This window comes from Mercurialis annua, linkage group LG1-X (genome assembly GCF_937616625.2).
Source record: "Mercurialis annua linkage group LG1-X, ddMerAnnu1.2, whole genome shotgun sequence".
Lineage (NCBI taxonomy): Eukaryota > Viridiplantae > Streptophyta > Magnoliopsida > Malpighiales > Euphorbiaceae > Mercurialis > Mercurialis annua.
Genome location: NC_065570.1, coordinates 34,403,608 through 34,413,420, shown reverse-complemented (window position 1 = coordinate 34,413,420; position 9,813 = coordinate 34,403,608).

Here is a 9,813-nt window from a genome sequence, read left to right as displayed (position 1 = left end):
AAATAAGGACCAACTAATAGCGCACGAAGACACTTGTCCTTCATCCAGTCATAACCCTCTACTGATAGACGACACGTGGCAACGCAGAATCTTACTAAAGATGAAACGTCGCCCACAAACATATGAAATGACTCGCCCGGAATACAAAACGACTCGCCCGTATAAGAGAACTCAGCTCCAAAAGAGCTAAAATCCACTAAGGCATAAATGTCAAACTACTTCAGCTCACTTGCGGGGGGGCTAATGATGGATACCGAATCCTATTGTAAGTATAATGGAGCCGAGTTGCAGGAGATCCACTCTCAGGTGATACCGGACTCCCCCTGAAGATCCGAAGATATGAAGGAGACGCCGAATCTCTTAAGATTCGGTGACATGCCTACAAAGACCGAATCCCACATGATCCGCCGAAAGCGCGTCAGGTCCGGGATTCGGGTAATCGACTAAGTATGGAAGTATTGTCCTATTCGGACACAAACACTACATATGGAAGGATAAGCTCTACTTTAGGAAGATAAGACTATTTAGGAAGACGTTCCTAAATAGGACTCTTATCAGATTAAGGTAGATCACGACAAATCAGGAGAATCTCTACAATATTACCGAATCCCTATAAAGTAGGATTCACCTGCCTAATACAACTCTACTAGGTATATTCGACTACTATAAAAGGAGCACGAGGTATGCCTAGAATCACAATTACATTCATATACTCAAAACGCTGCTCAAAGCTCTAAACTGACTTTAGCATCGGAGAGTTAATCGGACAACCACCGTCCGGTTAGCTTCTACCCTGTTTTGCAGGTCTTACTCACCGGTTCAGAAGGCAGACTCCATCAGTAACGTTTGTAAATGTTCGGCTTAAATCGCTAAAAAGGTGAAACGTTTGGATTTGTTTCGTAATGTTTGTAAACGTTTGGCTTAAATCGCTAAAAAGGGGAAACGTTTGGATTTGTTGCGTAACGTTTGTAAACGTTTGGCTTCAATCGCTAAAAAGGTGAAACGTTTGGATTTGTTTCGTAATATTTGTAAAGGTTTGGCGTAAATGGCTAAAAAGGGGAAAGTTTGGATTTGTTTCGTAAAGTTTTAAACGTTTGGCCTAAATCACTAAAATGGGGAAACGTTTGGATTTGTTTCTTAATGTTTGTAAATGTTTGGCTTAAATTGCTAAAAAGGTGAAATTTTTGGTTTTGTTTCGTAACGTTTGTAAACTTTCGGCTTAAATCGCTAAAAGGTGAAACGTTTCGATTTGTTTCGTAACGTTTGTAACCGTTTGGCTTAAATTACTAAAAAGGTGAAACGCTTGAGTTTGTTTCGTAATGTTTGTAAACGATTGGCTTAATTGCTAAAAAGTTGAAACGCTTGGATTTGTTTCGTAACGTTTGTAAACGTTTTGCTTAAATTGCTAAAAAGGTGAAACGTTTTTTTTTGTTTCGTAACGCTTTTAAGGGTTTGGCTTAAATCGCTAAAAATGTGAAACGTTTGTATTTGTATCGTAACGTTTGTAAACATGTGCCTTAAATCGCTAAAAAGATAAAACGTTTGGATTTGTTTCGTTACGTTTGTAAACATTTGGCTTAAATTACTAAAAAGGAGACACGTTTAAATTTATTTCGTAAGCTTTGTAAACGTTTGGCTTAATGCTAAAAAGGGGAAACGTTTAGTTTTTTTTTCATAACCTTTGTAAACGTTTGGCTTAAATCACTAAAAAGGCGAAATGTTTGGATTTTTTTCGTAAAGTTTGTAAACGTTTGGCTTAAATTGCAAAAAAAGTGAAACGCTTGGATTTGTTTCGTAACATTTGGCTTAAATTGCTAAAAAGGTAAATCGCTTGGATTTGTTTTGTAACGTTTGTAAATGTTTCGCTTACATTGCTAAAAAGGTAAAACGTTTGGATTTGTTTCGTAACTGATGGAGTCTGCCTTCTGAACCGGTGAGTAAGACCTGCAAAACAGGGTAGAAGCTAACCGGACGGTGGTTGTCCGATTAACTCTCCGATGCTAAAGTCAGTTTAGAGCTTTGAGCAGCGTTTTGAGTATATGAATGTAATTGTGATTCTAGGCATACCTCGTGCTCCTTTTATAGTAGTCGAATATACCTAGTAGAGTTGTATTAGGCAGGTGAATCCTACTTTATAGGGATTCGGTAATATTGTAGAGATTCTCCTGATTTGTCGTGATCTACCTTAATCTGATAAGAGTCCTATTTAGGAACGTCTTCCTAAATAGTCTTATCTTCCTAAAGTAGAGCTTATCCTTCCATATGTAGTGTTTGTGTCCGAATAGGACAATACTTCCATACTTAGTCGATTACCCGAATCCCGGACCTGACGCGCTTTCGGCGGATCATGTGGGATTCGGTCTTTGTAGGCATGTCACCGAATCTTAAGAGATTCGGCGTCTCCTTCATATCTTCGGATCTTCAGGGGGAGTCCGGTATCACCTGAGAGTGGATCTCCTGCAACTCGGCTCCATTATACTTACAATAGGATTCGGTATCCATCAGTAACGTTTGGCTTAAATCGCTAAAAAGGGGAAACGTTTTGATTTGTTTCGTACCGTTTGTAAATGTTTGGCTTAAATTGCTAAAAAGGTGAAATGTTTGGATTTGTTTCGTAGCATATTAAATGTTTGACTTAAATCGCTAAAATTGGGAAACGTTTGGATTTGTATCGTAACGTTTGTAAACGTTTGGCAAAAATTGCTAAATAGGTGAAATGTTTGGTTTTGTTTCGTAATGTTTGTAAATGTTTGGCCTAAATTTCTAAAAAGGTGAAACATTTGGATTTGTTTCGTAACTTTTGTAAATGTTTGGCTTCAATCGCTAAAAAGGTGAAACATTTGGATTTGTTTCGTAACGTTTGTAAAGGGTTTGGCATAAATCGCTAAAAAGGTGAAATGTTTGTATTTGTTTCGTAACGTTTTAAACGTTTGGCTTAAATCGCTAAAATGGCAAAACGTTTGGATTTGTTTCGTAACGTTTTGAACGTTTGGCTTAAATCGCTAAAATGGGAAAACATTTGGATTTGTTTCGAAACGTTTGTAAACGTTAGGGTTAAATTGCTAATAAGGTAAAATGTTTGGTTTTGTTTCGTAACGTTTGTAAACGTTCGGCTTAAATCCCTAAAAAGGTGAAACTTTTAGATTTGTTTCGTAACGTTTGTAAATGTCTGGATTAAATTGCTAAAAAGGTGAAACGCTTGGATTTGTTTCATAACTTTTGTAAACGTTTGACTTAAATTACTAAAAGGGTGAAACGCTTGAATTTGTTTCGGAACGCTTGTAAACGTTTGGCTTAAATTGCTAAAAAGGTGAGACGCTTTGATTTGTTTCGTAACGTTTGTAAACAATTGGCTTAAATTGCTAAAAAGTGAAACGTTGGATTTTGTTTCGTAACGTTTGTAAGGGTTTGTCTTAAATCGCTAAAAATGTGAAGCGTTTGGATTTGTTTCGTAAAGTTTGGTTTTGTTTCGTAACATTTGTAAACGTTTGGCTTAAATCGCAAAAAAGGGGAAACGTTTGGTTTTGTATCGTAAAGTTTGTATATGTTTGGCTTAAATCGCTAAAAAAGTGAAACGTTTGGATTTGTTTCGTAACCTTTGTAAAGGTTTGGCTTAAATCGCTAAAAAAGGGAAAGGTTTGGATTTGATTCGTAACGTTTGTAAGCGTTTGGCTTAAATTGCTAAAAAGGTGAAACGCTTGGATTTGTTTCGTAACGTTTGTAAATGTTTGGCTTAAATAGCTAAAAAGGTAAAATGCTTAGTTTTGTTTCGCAACGTTTGTAAAGGTTTGGCTTTAATCGCTAAAAAGGGAAAACGTTTGGATTTGTTTCGTAGAGTTTTAAACGTTTGGCTTAAATCGCTAAAATGGGGAAACGTTTGGATTTGTTTCGTAATGTTTGTAAACGTTTGGCTTAAATCGCTAAAAAGGTGAAATATTTGGATTTGTTTCGTAACGTTTGTATACGTTTGGCTTAAATAGCTAAAAACGTGAACCGTTTGAAATTTCGTAACGTTCGTAAACGTTTGGCTTAAATTGCTAAAAAGGTAAAACACTTGGATTTCTTTCGTAACATTTGTAAACGTTTGGATTAAATTCCTATAAAGGTGAAACGTTTGGATTTATTTCGTAATGTTTTAAACGTTTGGTTTTGTTTCGTAACGTTTGTAAACGTTCGGTTTAAATCGCTAAAAAGGAGAAACGTTTGTATTTGTTTCGTAACGTTTGTAAACATGTGCCTTAAATCGCTAAAAAGATAATATGTTTGGATTTGTTTCGTTACGTTTGTAAACATTTGGCTTAAATTGCTAAAAAGGTGACACGTTTAAATTTGTTTCGTAAACTTTGTAAGCGTTTGGCTTAATGCTAAAAAGGGGAAATGTTTGGTTTTTTTTCATAACCTTTGTAAACGTTTGGCTTAAATCACTAAAAAGGCGAAACGTTTGGATTTTTTTCGTAACGTTTGTAAACGTTTTGCTTAAATTGCAAAAAAAGTGAAACGCTTGGATTTGTTTCGTAACATTTGGCTTAAATTGCTAAAAAGGTAAAACGCTTGGATTTGTTTTATAACGTTTGTAAATGTTTCGATTACATTGCTACAAAGGTAAAACATTTGGATTTGTTTCGTAACGTTTATAAACGTTTGGCTTAAATCGCTAAAAAGGGGAAACATTTTGATTTGTTTCGTACTGTTTGTAAATGTTTGGCTTAAATCGCTAAAAAGGTGAAATGTTTGGATTTGTTTCGTAGCATATTAAATGTTTGGCTTAAATCGCTAAAATGTGGAAACGTTTGGATTTGTATCGTAACGTTTGTAAACGTTTGGCAAAAATTGCTAAAAAGGTGAAATGTTTGGTTTTGTTTCGTAACGTTTGTAAATGTTTGGCTTAAATTGCTAAAAAGGGGAAACATTTGGATTTGTTTCGTAACGTTTGTAAATGTTTGGCTTCAATCGCTAAAAAGGTGAAACATTTGGATTTGTTTCGTAACGTTTGTAAAGGGTTTGGCATAAATTGCTAAAACGGTGAAATGTTTGTATTTGTTTCGTAACGTTTTAAACGTTTGGCTTAAATCGCTAAAATGGGAAAACGTTTGGATTTGTTTCATAATGTTTTGAACGTTTGGCTTAAATCGCTAAAATGGGAAAACGTTTGGATTTGTTTCGAAACGTTTGTAAACGTTAGGCTTAAATTGCTAATAAGGTGAAATGTTTGGTTTTGTTTCGTAACGTTTGTATATGTTCGGCTTAAATCCCTAAAAAGGTGAAACTTTTAGATTTGTTTCGTAACGTTTGTAAATGTCTGGCTTAAATTGCTAAAAAGGTGAAACGCTTGGATTTTGTTTCATAACGTTTGTAAATGTTTGACTTAAATTACTAAAAGGGTGAAACGCTTGAATTTGTTTCGGAACGCTTGTGAACGTTTGGCTTAAATTGCTAAAAAGGTGAGACGCTTTGATTTATTTTGTAACGTTTGTAAACAATTGGCTTAAATTGCTAAAAAGTGAAACGTTGGATTTTGTTTCGTAGCGTTTGTAAGGGTTTGTCTTAAATTGCTAAAAATGTGAAACGTTTGGATTTGTTTCGTAACGTTTGGTTTTGTTTCGTAACGTTTGTAAACGTTTGGCTTAAATCGCAAAAAAGGGGAAACGTTTGGTTTTGTATCGTAACGTTTGTATATGTTTGGCTTATATCGCTAAAAAGGTGAAACGTTTGGATTTGTTTCGTAACCTTTGTAAAGGTTTGACTTAAATCGCTAAAAAGGGAAAGGTTTGGATTTGATTCGTAACGTTTGTAAACGTTTGGTTTAAATTGCTAAAAAGGTGAAACGCTTGGATTTGTTTCGTAACGTTTGTAAATGTTTGTCTTAAATAGCTAAAAAGGTAAAACGCTTAGTTTTGTTTCGCAACGTTTGTAAAGGTTTGGCTTTAATCGCTAAAAAGGGAAAACGTTTGAATTTGTTTCGTAGAGTTTTAAACGTTTGGCTTAAATCGCTAAAATGGGGAAACGTTTGGATTTGTTTCGTAATGTTTGTAAACGTTTGGCTTAAATCGCTAAAAAGGTGAAATATTTGGATTTGTTTCGTAACGTTTGTATACGTTTGGCTTAAATAGCTAAAAACGTGAACCGTTTGAAATTTCGTAACGTTCGTAAACGTTTGGCTTAAATTGCTAAAAAGGTAAAACACTTGGATTTCTTTCGTAACATTTGTAAACATTTGGATTAAATTGCTAAAAAGGTGAAACGCTTGGATTTTTTTGTAACGTTTGTAAACGTTTGGCTTAAATTGCTAAAAAGGTGAAACGTTTGGATTTGTTTCGTAGCGTTTTAAACGTTTGGTTTTGTTTCGTAGCGTCTGTAAACGTTCGGGTTAAATCGCTGAAAATGTGAAACGTTTGTATTGTTTTGTATCATTTGTAAACGCTTGCCTTAAATCGCTAAAAAGATAAAACGTTTGGATTTGTTTCGTAACGTTTGTAAACGTTTGGCATAAATTGCTAAAAAGGTGACATGTTTGGATTTGTTTCGTAACCTTTGTAGATGTTTGGCTTAAATCCTTAAAAAGGTAAGACGTTTGGTTTTTTTCGTAACGTTTGTAAACGTTTTAAACGTTTGGTTTTTTTTCATAATGTTTGTAAACGTTTGCCTTAAATCGCTAAAAAGGTGAAACGTTTGATTTTGTTTCGTAACATTTGTAAACGTTTGAATTTGCTTCGTAAAAACGTTTGGATTTGTTTCATAACATTTGTAAACGTTCGGCTTAAATTGCTAAAAAGGTGAAATGTTTTGATTTATTTCGTAATGTTTGCAAACGTTTGGCTTAAATTGCTAAAAAGGTAAAACGCCTGGATTTGTTTCGTAATATTTGTAAACATGAGGAGTAAATTGCTAAAAAGGTGAAACATTTGGATTTGTTTCATAAAACGTTTGGCTTAAATAGCTAAAAAGGGGAAACGTTTGGACTTGTTTCGTAACGTTTATAAACGTTTGGCCTCAATTGCTAAAAAGGTGAAACGCTTGGATTTGTTTCGTAACGTTTGTTAACGTTTGGCTTATATTGCTAAAAAGTAGAAACGCTTGGATTTTTTTCGTAACGTTTGAAAACGTTTTGCATATATTGCTAATAAGGTGAAACGCTTGGTTTTTGTTTCGTAACGTTTGTAAACGTTTGGCTTAAATCGCCAAAATGAGAAACGTTTAGATTTGTTTCGTAACGTTTTAAATGTTTGGATTTGTTTCGTAACGTTTGGCTTAAATCGCTAAAAAGGGGAAACGTTTGTATTTGTTTCGTAATGTTCGTAAACGTTTGTCTTAAATCGCTAAAAAGGGGGAAACGTTTGGATTTATATTGTAACGTTTGTAAACGTTTGGCTTAAATCTTTAAAAAGGGGAAACGTTTGGATTTGTTTCGTAACGTTTGTAAACATTTGTCTTAAATTGCTATTAAGGTGAAAGGCTTGGATTTGTTTCGTAACGTTTGTAACGTTTAGCTTAAATTGCTAAAAAGGTGAAAAAATTTGATTTGCTTCGTAACCCTTGTAAACATTTGGCTTAAATTGCTAAAAAGATGAAATGTTTGGATTTGTTTCATACGTTTGTATACGTTTGGCTTAAATCGCTAAAAAGGTGAAATGTTTACATTTGTTGCGTAACGTTTGTAAACGTTTGGCTTAAATTTCTAAATAGGTAAAACACTTGGATTTTTTTCGTAACGTTTATAAACGTTTGGCTTAAATTGCTAAAATGGTGAAACGCTTGGATTTATTTCGTAACGTTTTTAAACGTTTGGCTATAAAGGTGAAAGGCTTTGTTTTGTTTCGTAATGTTTGTAAATGTTTGCCTTAAATCGCTAAAAATGTGAAACGTTTGGATTTGCTTCGTAACATTTTAAACATTTGTTTTGTTTCGTAACGTTTGTAATCATTTGGAGTTGTTTCGTAATGTTTGTAAACGTTTGGCTTAAATTGCTAATAAGGTGGAAACGCTTGGATTTGTTTCGTAACGTTTGTAAACGTTGGATTCAATCGCTATAAAGGTGAAACGTTTGGATTTGTTTCGTAATATTTGTAAACGTTTGGCTTAAATCGCTAAAAGGGTGGAACGTTTGGATATGTTTCGTAACGTTTTAAACGTTTGGCTTAAATCGCTAAAATGGAGAAACGTTTGAGTTTGTTTCGTAACGTTTGTAAACGTTTGGCTAAAATCGCTAAATAGGTGAAACGTTTGGTTTTGTTTTTGTAACGTTTGTAAACGTTTGGATTAAATCGCTAAAGAGGTGAAACGTTTGGCTTAAATTTCTAAAAAGGTGAAACGCTTGGATTTGTTTTGTATCGTTTGTTAACATTTGGCTTAAATTGCTAAAAAGGTGAAACCCTTGGATTTGTTTCGTAACGTTTGTAAACGTTTGGCTTAAATTGCTAAAAAAGTTAAACGCTTGGATTTGTTTCGTAATGTTTGTAAACGTTTGGCCCAAATCGCTAAAAAGGGGAAACGTTTGGATTTGATTCGTAATATTTGTAAACGTTTGGCTTATATCAATAAAAAGGAGAAACATTTGGATTTGATTCGTAACGTTTGTAAACGTTCGTTTAAATTGCTATAAAGGTAAAACATTTGGATTTGTTTCGTAAACGTTTGGCTTAAATTGCAATAAAGGTGAAACGCTTGTATTTGTTTCGTAACGTTTGTAACGTTTGCCTAAAATTGCTAAAAAGGTGAAAAAATTGGATTTGCTTCCTAACATTTTTTTACATTTGGCTTAAATAGCTAAAAAGATGAAACGTTTGGATTTTTTTCGTACATTTGTATACGTTTGGCTTAAATCGCTAAAAAGGTGAAATGTTTAGATTTGTTTCGTAATGTTTGTAAACGTCTGCCTAAATTTCTAAATAGGTGAAACGCTTGGATTTGTTTCGTAACGTTAATAAACGTTTGGCTTAAATGGAAAAAAAGGGGAAACGCTTGGATTTATTTCGTAACGTTTGTAAACATTTGGCTTAAATTCCTAAATAGGTGAAAGGCTTGGTTTTGTTTCGTAATGTTTGTAAATGTTTGCCTTAAATCGCTTAAAATGTGAAACGTTAGGATTTTCATTGTAACGTTTTAAACGTTTGGTTTTGCTTCGTAACGTTTGTAAACGTTTGGCTTAAATCGCTGAAAAGGTGAAACATTTGGATTTGTTTCGTAATATTTGTAAACGTTTGGCTTAAATTGCTAAAAAGATGGAAATGCTTGGATTTGTTTCGTAACGTTTGTAAACGTTGGATTCAATCGCTAAAAAGGTGAAACGTTTGGATTTATTTAGTAATATTTGTAAACGTTTGGCCTAAATCGCTAAAAAGGTGAAACGTTTGGATATGTTTCGTAACGTTTTAAACGTTTGGCTTAAATCGCTAAAATGGGGAAATTTTTGAATTTATTTTGTAATGTTTGTAAACGTTTGGCTAAAATCGATAAAAAGGTGAAACGTTTGGTTTTGTTTCGTAACGTTTGTAACTGTTCGGATGAAATAGCTAAAAAGATGAAACGTTTGGCTTAAATTGCTAAAAAGGTGAAACGCTTGGATTTGTTTCATATCGATTTTAAACGTTTGTCTTAAATTGCTAAAAAGGTGAAACCCTTGGATTTGTTTCGTAACGTTTGTAAATGTTTGGCTTAGATTGCTAAAAAGGTGAAACGCTTGGATTTGTTTCGTAAAGTTTGTAAATGTTTGGCTTAAATTGCTAAAAAGGTGAAACATTTGGATTTGTTTCATAACCTTTGTAAACGTTTGGCTTAAATCGCTAAAAAGGGGAAACCTTTAGATTTTTTTTGTAA